The following is a 15,362-nucleotide window of genomic DNA, read 5'->3' as shown; positions in this document are numbered from 1 at the left end:
CTATTATCATTTAAAGTATAACTTAACTGTCTCTCGGCCAGGCGTGGTGGCTCATGCCTGTAGTCCCAGCACTTTGGGAGGCTGAGGTGGGTGGATCACCTGAGATCAGGTGATGGAGACCAGCCTGGCCAACATGGTGAAACACAGTCTCTACTAAAAATACGAAAAATTAGCCAGGCATGGTGGCGCAAGCCTGTAATCCCAGCTACTTCGGAGGCTGAGGCAGGAGAATGACTTGAACCCAGGAGAGAGAGATTGCAGTGAGCCAAGATCACATCACAGCACTCCAGTCTGGGTGACAGAGCAAGACTCTCAAAAAAAAAAAAAAAAAAAAAAGTCTCTCAGAGTTAGCTTGGCCCAATAGCCCAGGAATAATTAAGGGAAAGGCAAGATGGGGTGTGGGTTAGCGCACATCTCTTTCACTTTCATAATTTTCTCACTGATAGAATTTTCAGAGGCAGTTTCAGAATTATCAGAGAAATACAACTAAGCAAAAAACATATGAACATATATATGTTCAATGAAACTGTTAAATGCAAATTGAAAAGAATGATAGACCACAGTCATCTTTCAAGGTGCCAAAGGTTTTTATGTTACAGGAAAGGGGTCCCAATCCAGACCCCAAGAGAGGGTTCTTAGATCTCACGCAAGAATTCAGGGCAAGTCCATATAGTAAAGTGAAAGCAAGTGTATTAGGAAAGTAAAGGAATAAAAGAATGACTACTCCATAGAAGGAGCAGCCTCGAGGGCTGCTGGTTACCTATTTTTAGGGTTATTTCTTGATTATATGCTAACCAAGGGGTGAATTATTCATGCCTCTCCTTTCTAGACCAAATAGGGTAACTTCCTGACGTTACCCTGGCATTTGTAAGCTGTCATGGTGCTGGTGGGAGGGTAGCAGTGAGGATGACCAGAGGTCACTCTTGTAGCCATGTTGGTTTTGGTGGGATTTGGCTGGCTTCTTTACCACAAACTGTTTTATAAGCAAGGTCTTTATGACCTGTATTCTGTGTTGACTTCCCATCTTATCCTGCGACTTAGAATGTCTTAACTGTCTGGGAGTGTAGCCCAGTAGGTCTCAGGCTCATTTTACCCAGCTCCTATTTAAGATGGAGTTGCTCTGGTTTAAATGCCTGACAATAATGCTGGCAAAATGACAGTGAGGTCACACTTGGACACTGCTCCTGGGCATTCATACTTTGTTAATTGAAACATAACAGGGACCATAAAGCATTCATATCCTTTAACACAGTCAACTTCTGAATCCTAGCTAACAAAATTGGTAGACACAAGTACAAGGTTTTTTTATGCAAAGGTTGTCACTGGTATTTATAATGAGGAAAAATTGGGAACAGTGCTGGATAGAATTTTAAAGACACTCCTCTATATTCCATGCCCCCTGTCTCCAGAAGCTGTGAGTGGGATGAGACACTACCACTTCCAACAGTGTGATGGGCCCCGTCATCTGGCACGCCGGACCTCTCATGAGCCCTTAAAACACAGAACTTTTGCTGGCAGCAGGAACAGCCAGTCAGAGGGATTCCAAACCCGAAAACATTTTGTTCAGCCCCTGGTGACTTGAAAATTGAGGCGGCCAGGTGATGAGGAGTGCAGTGGCCTTCAGGATCTGGGAGCAGAGCAGCTCCCAGCTGATAGCCAGCAGGGGAACAGGGAGCAGACCTCAGTCCTACAACCACAAGCAACTGGATCCTGCCAACCTGAAGGAAGCTGGAGATAGATTCCTGCCCAGATTCTCCAGGTAAGAAGCCACCGTCTCACCTGGAGAGAGCCCAGGCAGAAACCCAGCTGAGCCACCAGGACTGTGAGATAATGAATGGATATTGTGCTATTTGTGGTCATTTGTTATGTTGCCATAAAAAATTAAAATGCAACAGAAACACTAATAGAAAGTAGTACACAATAGAAAACTGATATACAAGTTAGATGATTTAAACACATAACATAGGTGTGTCACATAATGCAATGCTGGCAGTGCCCAGAAATCAGGTCTTTGAACCACACTTGGCTACAAGGAGGCAGAAGGGTTCAGGCATTGTGTGTAAATATATTTATTTTAGGGAAAAAGGGTTGGATTTCAATAAAGATGAGTTTGTGGCGATTTTAAGTTGAATAGAAACCGTACAAGAATGCACTTCCTTTCCTCATAGGTTTTGTCACGCGCGTCCGTGTGAAGAGTCCACCAAACAAGCTTTGTGTGAGCAACAAGGCTGTTTATTTCACCCGGGTGCAGGCGGGCTGAGTTCGAAAAGGGAGTCAGCAAAGGGTGGTAGGATTATCATTCGTTCTTACAGGTTTTGGGATAGGCAGTGGAGTTAGGAGCAATGTTTTGCGGATCTCACAAAGTACATTCTCAAGGGTGGGGAGAATTACAAGGAACCTTCTTAAGGGTGGGGGAGATTACAAAGAACCTTCTTAAGGGTAGGGGAGATTACAAAATACATTGATCAGTTAGGGTGGGGCAGAAACATCACAATGGTAGAATGTCATCAGTTAAGGCTATTTTCACTTCTTTTGTGGATCTTCAGTTGCTTCAGGCCATCTGATGTATATGTGCATGTCACAGGGGATATGATGGCTTAGCTTGGGCTCAGAGGCCTGACAGGTTTCAAAACTGTGTTTTCTGCAAAATGTATGGGTTCACATACACAGTGAGAGTTAAGATCTATTTTATCCCAAATAATTGCCGCAAGTTACATTATGCTTACCTCTAAGTGAGCATCGTTGGTGTGATTGCCAGGGCTATTGTTTAGCTGTTTATTATTTTCCTCAAAGATGATCATTTAGAAATCTTGCCCTATGTCTAACATAAGTGGGCAGCACTCATTTCTCCGTGTCCCTCAGTCTGAGAATGCCCTGTCTCCCTTTCCAAGTTTCTCATCGTCTCCTGTCCCCAAGAATTTGGAAAGCTTTGTAGCAGCCAAACAGAGACGCGGTTCCATAGGCATGTCTAGGCGCTCCGGCAGCAAGACTTGTTCTGTCTTTAGTTGCTTCCTGTAGGTATCTTCCCATGGATGGAACATGTGATGTGCACCATCTTATTTGTGAAACATCCAAGAGTCTGCATTTTGAACACTTTAACTAGAGTGCCTATGGATAACTGCATATACTCCAAATATGTAAAAACATAGTAAGTGCATTTTGCTAATACGTAGAAGATGCAACATGAATATCTAGGAAATCATCTTATATGTGAAAACACTCTTCTGAGTGCTGGTAATTCCCAACCTTTCAAGGACACACTTGCCCAGAATCACTCACATTATTTTTCTTCCTCCAGGGACTCATTTTGAATTTCATTCTTTGAAAAACAAGAGAGAATTCACATGGCTACATGCCTGAATCACTTTGCATCAAACACAGACCATGGGAATAGTTCTCATGAAAACAGTTTATTTTTAATAGTAAAGACTGGAAAGAATTACTCTGATGTATTTATCTCTATGGTGTGCAAGATAGGCAGTTTTCTTCTGCTTCTTTGTACTCTTTAATTTGTAAAATAAACATTTTATAAATCTGATAATTTTGTAACCCAATAATCTGTTATAAAGAAAAATAAACTTTTTAAATAGCTTATACAGGAGGAACTAGTTCATAAAACTTATAAATGTTTAAACACACTACACAGTAAAATTTTTATCACTCATAAAGAACATCCAACGAAATATGAAGTTACTGTCCAACTGCAGCCGCTGTATCTAATCTCTCCTGTGAAGAATCTCATTGTCTGTTGGAAACTTCCAAAGAAATGTGGGTGTTTCCAGGAAGAACCCAATTATTGATCAGGAATATTTTCCACCCACCCTGCAGATCTAAACTTTTCACCTGTCTCTTAAAACTGAACATTCTAGACCTCACATGCCCTTAGAATCTATTATGTCCTATCTTTTAAGCCAATCTGAGATTTCATCTAGGGGTTGCCCTTCTCACTTTGACTCTAGCTGCCAGCCCACCTGTCCACACACGTGAAGGGAGGCAATGTAGGACTAGGCTGGAAATGTATGCATTCTTTTTAGGAAGAAAAAAAGCAAGCTTTTTAGAGTGGAGGATGCAAACATTTATATGAATAAACTCTAGGTCTGTATTTAGTAACCATAACATGTCCACACAAACAGGTCTTGCTGAGATGCCTGTACTTGGGAGAATTGATGTTGGCTTTGGGTTAAACTGAAGCTACCTGGACATCTCTTTCTTCTTCCTTACAATATGTATTACCTTCATATTATTGATCACTCGGGTGGGACCCTGATGTTAAGCAGGGAGCACAGCACTGGAGAGGGAGAGTGTAGGGGGTTGGCCCATGCAACTGTTAAAGGTTAATTCCTCTAGCCCTACACACTCAACAAACACAGCCAGCATTCTCAGATTTCCAGAATGCCTTCCAGGTGAGAATCATGCTTTTGGGGCTTTCCTAGAGTGGCATTTCAGGCTCACTAGGATACCTACCCTGCCCCTGATACCAGGTGTGGTGACTCCTGGAGCCTTCCCAGCCATGCAGTGTGGGTGGACTGGCCTCTGAGTTCCCCTAAGCTTCTTTGTCTTTATCTGCAAACATCCTGGGATCCCACAGTCTGGTTTCTCCTACAGCCTATTGAGGAAGGAGGTAGGTACCCTCCAGGGGTGGGACTATGGGCACTCCCCTCCTCTCAAAACCTGGTCCCTCTCCACATAAAGGAAGGGAACATATGTCCCTCACCATTGGTGCTCCAATGAGACCACCATAACCATAGGGTTGGAAACCCACCATCCAGTGCAGAGATTTTCTTTCCAGTTCCTGCCTCAGGCCTTCAATCCTGCTGTCTCAGAATATGCTCATGGGGCATTGGCCCAACTCTTTCCTGAGAGGGCTGACAGGCTACGGCCACCCTCGCCTAGATACCAGCTCCACACTCATTTCATCAGTCTGGGATGCGGTTTCCTCATGTTTCAGGTAAGGAAGCTGAGGCTCAGACAAGCAGAGAGCTGTCCCCAAGGCCAGAGCTGGGCAGTAGAAAACCCAGGGCTCAAGTTACACACCATGCAGAGCCTTGTCTTCTTTAACCTGCCACCTCTGCTGACCCTCATCAATGTCATTGCCTCCCAGAAACACATTTACAGTCTAAGCAACAGGATCTTCTCAAACCCGTTCTTCCCACCCCACGGAGAAGGCCAACAGCATTGGGGGCCAGCCCAAGGAGGGCACCATGTGGACGATTAAGCCAGCCCAAGGCAGGCAGCTCTAGAGCACCCTGCCTTCCTGTCCTGGCACCAAGAACTTAGTCATCGATGGTGAGCTCGTGCTGGGTGGCTTCCTCGATGTTCTGAAGCATGTAGATCTCCCACTGTCGCACTCGCTCCATCTGTTTAAAGGAAAGGCATCACCCCATAGCAGCATCCATCTTTACTGGAGACAAGCTCTTCTGCTGCAAAATGTGCTTTAGAAAATAAATGCCCACTCAAGGTCTGCAGCTGGCCCAGCCAGCCCTATATAATTCTGCCTGTGTGCTTCAAACATACTTCATATGGGGTACTGTGCCACCCAGAGGGCCCACTTTTGATGTGGAGACAGACGAGTGTATAGGTGAATGGGGTAAGGTGCAGATGAAGTCTGTGTCTGACAAAGGAGGGGACAGGGACAAAAAGTGCCAGGGAAGGGGCAGACAGGCTGCAAGCATGGAGTAGACAAGCCTGTGTGGGAACAGGTGCATAGGTCAGTCTAGATGGGATTTTGTAACTGTGCTCTCTAGAGCCCCCTCTTCTAGGAGGGTGTTCAGGGCAGCTGCAGCAGGGAATGAAGGAGGCCTCCCCAATTCAGCACAGGGAAGACGAGGATGGGTAAACTCCTGACACTAAACATGATGCCAGGATGGAATAGAGACTGGAACCTGGGGATTTTGCGTGGCTGAGTCAGATCACGTGGAGTGTGGCTGGGGTCCGCCAGCCAACAATGGCAGGCCCACCATGGGTCAGTGGTCAGTGTCTTCCTAACGCCCTGAAAGTGTAAGACAGAAGCAAACCTACAGGACTGAGAATAAGGAACGAGAGGAGCCTCCAGAGGGCCAGCTGTAAGAGCAGAAGGCCTGAGCCAGAGCCAGCAGGAGCCACCAGGAGGCATCCTGGAGCAGAGACAGAGTGGCCAAGGCTCCAAGCACCACTGCTGGCCAGCAGAAGGGGCCGGGCTGGGGTCTGCAAGATCCCGTGATCATCTGGTAGGAGGACCAGCGAATTCCCAGTGCCCCTCCCTGCCCGAGGCGGGGGCTGCCTTCCTGGTGCCCGCTGTTCATGTCCGTCCACAGAGGGTGACCTCCAGGGAGGCTGCTGAGAGCTGAGGCTCTCAGAGGGCTGTGTGGTGCAGGCACTGCCTGTCCGGACTCCCAGAAACTCAGTTTGTCACAGCGACTGAGGAAGATGCAATAGCCTCTGATCCCACAGAGGGGCCTTGTGAGGATCCAGGCTCAGCTGGGGGCAGCTGGGATGCTCCATCAGGAGCATCCACAACATGCTTTCCACATGGTTTGTTCCCCACAAGCTCTACCCATAGTGAGAACTTTAGGCCCCTTCTCACCTTCAGCTCCCAGAATACCCCAGCCAGTCCCACCTCTCCTGGCCGCAGGTGGGAACATTAACCCATGGGGATGCTGACTAGCAAGAAGTGGCAGATGTGGTGCAGTGAAGAAGCAGTTAACCCCCGGGTGACCCTTGGTGGACAGTTCCCACTCGGAACTCGGGACTTTCCATCAGCTCCCACCCAGCCCTGTGATGGCCCCCTCCAAATCGGGAGGCAGCAGCCAGGCACAGCTACAGGACAGCAGGGCATGGAAAAGAGGCTGGAAAACTCCACTGCAAAATCAGCACCCTCAGAAGGTGAGAGAAGACAGCAAGCAAGCCAGGGTAAAGAACATGAGGGAGTGCGGCAAGGAAGAAAATAACATCATCGCGCAGTAACCTTGGAAGGCAGAACTGAGCAACTCTCCTAAAAGGTAGAAGAAAGGGCTAAATAGCAAATAGGAAAGAAACTCAGAGAATCAATCAGGATGACCAACATCCAACTGCAGAGGATCACCGACAGAGAAAGAACACAGAGCCCAAAGTTAGGAAGGAAAAAGTACGGGAAGGTCTTCCAGAGTCAGATGGGCCCAGGGAGTGTCCAGCAGCTGAGCAAGACTACTCAACCCAAAATGAAACTCAGCACCACCAAGAACCACAAAAGGGACCTGGAAAGGCTAGGGCAGGTGGGAGTCAGGGACAGGAGCACACAGGGCCTTCCAGTTCTGAGAAAGGGCTCCAAGACTGCTGGCTGGAAAAGTGCCCCTTCTCAGGAAGCTACTAGAACAAGGCCAGAGGATAAACCAGCAAATGGGCAAGGAGGCAGAATTCTGCCAGGAGAGGGCCAGGGCACCTCCCAACTGCCTGCTACACTGGGGATCAGAGCCCTTGCAATCCTCTTCTTATTGGGTCCTTTCAGCTTCACAGCATCTCCAACTAGCAAAAGAAGAAGATGGGCTCTGAGAGTCAAAAGTACGTCTCGGACAGTGTGTGCCCTGCTGGTTCTCCAGCTGTGGCAAGAGCCCACAAACCTGGCTATGGTGAAGGTGGGACATCCCTGTCACAATGGTCCATGGGAAGACACCAGAGCCACCCTAGCCAGGTCCTTAGAAATGCAGGAGTGCTCTAGGAATGTAACAGCTCCCTCTTCAAAGCATAGGAAGATGCGAGGAGACTCAGCACAGCGAGGCAGATTTTTACTAGAATAGGCTGTTTTCTGCTATTCTGTAACAAGATGACATATCAGACCTTCCCTGTCACCCCCAACATGTCTGCGAAGCCCCAAAGCTGAAAGAGTCACCACCCAGTCTCCTGTGAGCTAAAGAGCAATGACAAAGCAGCCAGCCAGCGGCAGCCTGGGTCTGGATGCCAGACCATGAGGCCAGGAAGCTCATGTTCACCACAGGCAGCATCAGTCATGGGGGCCCTCAGAGCAGAGAGCTGTCTTGGGACAGGGCAGCAGCAGGTGTCAGAAAGGCTGGACAGCATTGATCCTGTCCCATGTGACCTCATGTGCAGAGTAAGTGTGTGTTGGCCCCCGATGCCACACCATGGGAGCATTAACTGGGGGGAGGAGGGTGTTGAGCGCCCCACGGCCCAAGCAGTGCTCACTCTCCTAATCTTCCACAGGGACCCAGAAGTCCTGGGGGAAAGGGATGGGACAGGGATAATGCATACCGCAGCTGCCCGCCTCTTCGGGTCTCGTCTCTTCCTCCGAGTTGTGTTCAGGATCCCAGGCAATCCAGGGTTTTGTGGCCAGCTCTTTGCCCGGAGGGACTCTTGCTGCTGCTGCTGCTGCTGCTGCTGGGCTAACGAGGCTGATGTGGGCGGCTCTTCCCCAGGAGCTGAGAGATCCAAGCTGGACTCCTTGGAGGCCCAGATAGTAGAAAGCCTCCTTTTCCTGACAGTGGCTGGAGGGCTGACCCCTGCTGGGTGGGATGCAAGGTCCTGAGAGAAGTGTGCAGGCATTGGGGACCCACTGAGATAGGAGGCACCTCCCGATGGCCTTGGGCTCCAGCCTAGGGCTGCCTCCTCAGGGGTGCTATGTTTCAGGGGCTTTCTCAAGGTGGGGCTTCTGATCGCTAGAGAGGGGCTGTCATCCTCAGAGGAGCTCAATCCTGGATCCTGCAAAGTAAAAACAGAGTTTTGAGTCCTAGAAGGTCATGGGGACCCTTGAGACAGGCACTAAACTCTGACCCCAGGCACATTCTTATTTAAGCATGACGGCCCCATGAGGCAGACCCAAGTTGTCGCCCAGAGAGGGGAGTGTGCAGAACCCAGGGGCAGAACTGCAGGCCCTGAGATGGAACCCTGCACAGGGCTAGACCACACCCCTCTGTGCTTGCCTTTTCATGGATGTTATTATTGTCAAAACAGTAAGCATTAGTCAGAGATGTATTTTTCAAGAATAGGATTGAAGCATAGAAAACATTCAGCTAAAAACATTTTTCCACCAAGAAAAATTTGTAAGGCATTGTCAGTGAAATCATCCTGACTTGTAGACTCACAACATAAAAAGGCAAAACTGTTGACAAACGTTGTAGTATTTTATGAACAGGTGAAGCACACTGGGCAGGTGGCTTGCAGTAGGTGGTGTGTGCCCTGGAGGTAACATCCCAACCCCGAGCCCCAGGATGGACTGTAACAATTCCATCACAGCCAGTGTTTTCTTCCAAAAGAATGCCTTAAGTGAATCATGCTCCTGCACTCACACCCTTTTCTCAGATACTGATGAACTATACCCAGCAAGCACATTTGTGTTCACCATAAGGTATGTGCCTCTGCAGTGCCCCTTGAAGTCCATCCATGTCAAAGTGACCTGACAGCAGATTGAGTTGTCCAATTGCTTTGTAATGATCTCTCGGTGTCTCAGACACACACATGCATGCTCCTAACTGGCATCTCCACACATCTGGCCGATTTGCTACCAATTGAGGTAACTGCCAAAGCAATACCAGATTTTTCATTTTATGTTTAATCCCACTTGAATGGAACCATTTCCTGCATTTATTTTTTGGTAGTAGGAGTAATAGTGCCCAGTTACAATGTCTGCTGCAGGCAGTGACATCCTAAATCTATTAAAGAAGCCACTGTCATTCAGGGTGTAGAAAAAACTGGAACTTTTCTAAAAGAAAAGAATGTTAAAAATGGAATGATTTTGACATTTCCTGATGCATGCCTGCCAATACTGTATGATTAGCAAGTGCATGTCCATTGCTGGACAGAGCCAGCAATCACAAGAATGCAGAACGTACCTGGGAGAGACTCAGAAAAGCACATCAGCATTCCTGAAAACAGGTCCACTCCAGTCTAAGGTGAAAGCCTGAGGGCTGCCCCTAGGAGTCCACCTGCTCAGGACTGGCTTGTGGCTTCTTCCCGGGCTGATAATTGTGTCTTAAGTTCAAGGACATCAACCACTTTGCTAAATTATTGTATGCATTTGTGCACAGAGAGGATTATCTGGTAGTTAATTTTGGGGGAGGCACAGCTAGAAACCATTTTAATGGTGGTGAAGTAATAGAGAGCTAAGTTTCTCTTAGAACAAAGAGATAGATGAGCACTTGCTTTAAACCTGAGATGGGTTAGGAATATTCATTCAAAGTGGTGGGAAATTATATTAGTTATTTACTGGGTAATAAATACACCAAAACTTAGTGGCTTAAAACAGACATCTGTAATTGTAATTTCTATGGGTCAGGAATTTGGGAGCAGCCTCTCTGGGCAGTTCTGGCTTGGGGTCTCCCATGAGGCTGCCATTGAGGTATTGGCTTCATTCATCTGAAGGCTTGACTGGGGATGGAGGTTCTATGCCAAGGTGGCTCACTACCCACATGCCCTGCAATTTGGTGCTAGCTATTGGTGGGAGGCCTCAGTTTGTTTCTGCCTGGCCTCTCCAGGGGCTAGTTGAGTGTCCTCTAGATACAGAACTAGTCTCCTCCAGGGAGAGTGGGCCAAAAGAGCACAGCATGGAGGCTGCAATGTCTTTGTATAATCTAACTTCAGAAGTCATACTCCTTCATTTCTGCAAAACCTATTGCTTGCACCAGTCAGTTTTCTTCAGTGTGGGAGAACCCCACAAAGGTATGACTACCAAATTGTGATGGTCACCGATGGCCATCTTAGGGACTGACTGACATAGAAGAGATAGTGAAAATTGCATTTAAGGAGAAGCCAGAGTCCCTTGTCTGTGGCTTCTCCTGCCTCACCCCCAATGTGAGGCCTCAGGACTCCCCTCACTCTTCAGAGCACAGGTGGCTGGACAAAGAATGGAAACAGTCTTACATGATCCCAGGAGATGAGCCCTGTATTTTTCAAAGCCAGCACTCTGACATGGTTTTTGCATCCACTCTGGGGAGGACCCTTCCTCAACCACCCTGCCCTCAGCTTTCAGGGGAAGGGGCTATGGCACTTAAACACAGCTCTCATTTTCTAAGTGAATTCATCTTGTTAAAGCCAAACAATATAGAAACAAACAAGTTATACTAGAAAGTCCAGTTGAAAGTCCAGTCTTAACCTTTCTCTAGTCCTTCTCCCTCTAGGTAGTTTCCTATAGCACTATGTTACCTCTCCTTCCAGCATACTTCCATGTAAGCAAATATGACACATGCATTCCACATATAAAGGAAAAAACTTAGGTATCCGCATAAATGGAATCAGAACACACATTGTTACATAGTTTTCCACATCCTTGATGATTTCTCATGTCACTGACTCTTTTGAACAAAACATGCACAATAGAATATTTGGATGTGGCATAAGGAGATAGTATAGAAAGAGCTATGTGTTTAACTTCCCACCAAGGCCTTAGAATGAGGCCAGGGCAGAAGAGGTTTGAAAAAAAATGTGGTCTAGGGAAGTTTCTTCTTGGAACCATCTATTCAGTAGAGTGTGCTGGAACATTTAAAATCTGTTCTCATTGATTTCTTATAGCATTCTTATGAGGTAAGTATGATTGTAGTCAAGTCACCAAAGGAAATATTCAAACCCAGTTGGTTTATTGGCCTGAAGCAGAAGCAGCAACAATGAGGTGTGAACTGGAGTTGGTGAAACCAAGCCTTCCCCAGGAGCAACTGTTCTTTGGAGGTCTGGCTTCACATCCCAAACCCCTCAGGCTTGGCCGGAAAGGAGGGAGGGAGTGCCTCCTCCTTTTGGGATGATGAGTTGATCATGACCATTTACAGAGCTTCTACTGTGTTGCTCTTGGGGTATGTTTATTTTGTACATCGTTTCCTTCAGCAAAGCCTTTAAAAATGGATTTGTGTGATCTCCAAATAACCTGAAGGATAGGATTTACTCCAGAGCATGAGTCAGCATCAGAAACTGCCAAGCTGCTTTCCAACATGCCTGCACCATGTTTCCATCCCACCAACCAGCATCCCTTACATTGCTGGTGGGTTGGAAGAATAGTACAGGCAAGTTGGAAAACTGCTACTTTACAGTTTAGTTGCTCCACTTTTTTTTTTTTTTTTTGAGACAGAGTCTCGCTCTGTCACCCAGGCTGGAGTGCAGTGGCGCGATCTCAGCTCACTGCAACCTCTGCCTCTTGGCTTTAAGGGATTCTCTTGCCCCAGCTTCCTGAGTAGTTGGGATTACAAGCATGCTCCACCATGCCCAGCTAATTTTTGTATTTTTAGTAGAAATGGGGTTTTGCCATGTTGGCCAGGCTGGTCTCGAACAGCTGACCTCAGGTGATCCACCCGCCTTGGCCTCCCAAAGTGCTAGGATTACAGGCATGAGCCACCACAGCCAGCAGTTGCTCCACATTCTTACCCATATTTGACACTGCCAATTTTTAATTTTTAAAAAAGTTTTCTGACGGTCTAGTAGTGCATCTCATTTGCATAAGCAGCATCTTACTTGCAAGTGGTTTTGATTTGCGTTTCTGTAATGAGTAAAGAAGTTGAACATCTTTTCATGTATTTATTTACCATCGATATGACTCCTTTGGTAAACTGAAAGAACTAAAAGCCAAATATATTTGTCATGTTAATAAAGGCAAACAATAAACTCACCTATTGAAACACTGAGATTGGATTAGAAAGCAAAATCCAACTACACATTGCATACAGTGAGACATATCTAAGACAAAGTACTGTAGAAAGCTTCAAAGTAGAATTATGGGCAAAGATAATGCCATAGAAGTGCAAATGAAAAAATGTGGACATCAATATTTATATTGGAAAAGGTTGAATTTATAGCAAAATACAAGAAACAAGACCAAAACTGGAAGTACGCTGTAATAAAAACAGAAACCAAAATGCATAGCTGTTATGATTACAACAGACAATATAGCATCAACATTCATAGAGCGAAATCTTAGGGAAAAAAATACAGAAAATCAGAAATAAAGTAGTAACTGAGACTAATTCACCTTTTTAAGCCCATGCTAGATCACAGTGGGGGGAATAAAAAACCACCACCAACAAAAAAACCAACAACAACAAAATCAAAATCCCACAGAAGATTATCTTGTTACTTGGAGGATAATCAGCACTTGGAAAGACTTTAAATTCTTCAACTTCAAAAAAGAGATCGAGATCTCAGAGTAAAGTTAAGAAATGGGGGTGAGAAGACAGACTGGGACTTTAACCAAACAGAAACTGCAAGGTAACATAAGTATATTTTTATTAACAGAAACTACTTTTAACTAATCTATTTATAAAAGTGAACTAAAAATCAGTACTTAAATGTTGATAATTTGATGTTTTCTGAGAAAATATTGTAATATGTTGAAAGCTTACAAATAAAACAATTTAGGATTGTTTTACAAATATATGCCCAGAACAGATGACCCAGACATGCGTATGAGGATGTCATGTGGCAGAAGGTACATCTCAAATTATATGAGAAGAATGTGTTTTTGTTCTCTTTCATCACATCTTCTTCTGGCTGGCTGGCCACTTGGGGAAAAAATAATAACAGCAAAGTCCCTATAACTCATGGCTTACACTAAAATAAATGACAAGGAATGTAAGATTTTAAAAATTCATGAATTACCAGAAAAAACAAAAAAATTAAAAATCTGCAACAAAGTTGGGTTCTTAAATCACATTGTTCACCAAGATAAATTCCAAGTGGATTAAAGACTTACGTGTAGAAAAGAAAGCCATAACAGTATTAGAAGGAACTATCAGTGCATTATCTATAAACTTATGTAAGGCTTTGCTATGATTCAAAACACAGCAGCCATAAAAGAACTAGACTACATATAAACTTATAAAAACTTCTACAATAAAAGGAAAGAAAAAAGATACACCAATGCAAAGATAAAAGGTGAACTACAGTTTCTATAAAAAATAAACAAGCAGTGAATCTTCCTATTTAGAAAAACATCCAACGACCTGATGGATAAATCCACGAAGCTTAACAGTTCATAGAAACTGGTCCTTCAGTATACACATGCTGAACCTCATTCTCAGTAATAAAAATGCAGGTCAAAATGAAACCCAAATTCCCATTTGGTTTTATCTGTTGGACTTCAAAAATTTAGAAGTATGAAAACTTTAGACAACGCAGAGAGGAAACTGGAACATCTTCTATGGAAGGCAATTTGGAAACTGGAACATCTTCTATGGAAGGCAATTTGGTAGCACTCAAATTTGTAAGTTAATATTCTATTTGGACACCAACTCCCCTTCTGGAGAGTTACTCTATAGAAGGATATTCAAAGCAGCTAAAAACAATGTTTCCTTATGGTGGGGAAAGGGCTGGAGGACAGCAGCGGTCACTGTGCATCTTAGGCTTTTGAAACTTTATGCTCTTATACTTTTGATCACTTTTGAAACCACAGGCATGCATTTTCTATTTATAAATAAAAAAATAGAAAAAGAATCCCTACTTCTCTGACGAAGAAGCCCCGGCACGGGGAGACTAGGAATGGGGCGCCCAGGGCTGCTGGGTTGGGAGAGGGAGTTACTTCATCCAGCAGGTGGAGCTGTAGGCTCCAGAGCTGTAGGCTCCAGAGCTGTAGGCTCCAGAGCTGTATGCAATGCAGGGTGCTAAAGACAGGTTTTAGCTTCAGGTGGGATTGTGATCTACTTCTGCAGGATGGCATTTCCTTTTGCATCTAGAGCATGAGGTGTCCTGTCACTGTGCCCTGGGGCTGCTGGTCCCCTTGGTGGCCTGGCTTTCCCTAAGGGCTGTGGCTAAAGTGGTTCTTAATGCTGAGGTTCCAAAGGCCTCATGAGACAGGCCAGGGGAGGACATGGAGGAGGACCAATGCTCAGTGTCTCAGGACAATGCCTGACCTCACCTGATGTCACTGAGATTGTGCATGGGCTCTGGGGAATCTGGAGGGCCTGGGACACACCTGGGGCCTCAGAGTCCAGGCTCGGGAGATGTGGAAGCCCAGGGGCTCTGGCAGAAGATCTCTCCTGCAGGCCATATCGTGGGCATCAAGAGGAGATGGAGACTCTGGGCAAGGCTCCTGAGGACCCCCAGGGTGTTAGTGCCCAGCCTGCCCAACCCACAGGCAGCCAGGACCAGGCCACAGCTTTGTGCCAGCTCAGGACAGGGCCAGGCCTAAGGCCAGTCCTCACCCAATCTCTTGCTCCGGCAGCCTTGAGTACCCTCCCTTCCTACCCACCCGCCACCCCTTACTGTATTCAGCTAGATCTCATTCCCAGGCTGCAACCCTCCCCACCTACCTGCACCCCAGGCTCCATCCTGCTTTGCCTCTGGGGCTGGCTTCCAAGCGGGCAGTTACAGCGCCCACCCTGTGGCCCTCAGCACCAAGAAATACCTGCCGTGTCCCCACTTAGGCCCAGGTAGGTATGCGGGAGCCCACCTGAGCTCAAGTTAGCCTGATGGCCACGCCATTG

The sequence above is a fragment of the Nomascus leucogenys genome, chromosome 17 (assembly GCF_006542625.1).
Source record: "Nomascus leucogenys isolate Asia chromosome 17, Asia_NLE_v1, whole genome shotgun sequence".
NCBI classification, from domain to species: Eukaryota; Metazoa; Chordata; class Mammalia; order Primates; family Hylobatidae; genus Nomascus; species Nomascus leucogenys.
The sequence above is the reverse complement of the archived record's forward strand: the minus strand, read 5'-3'. Positions refer to the sequence as shown.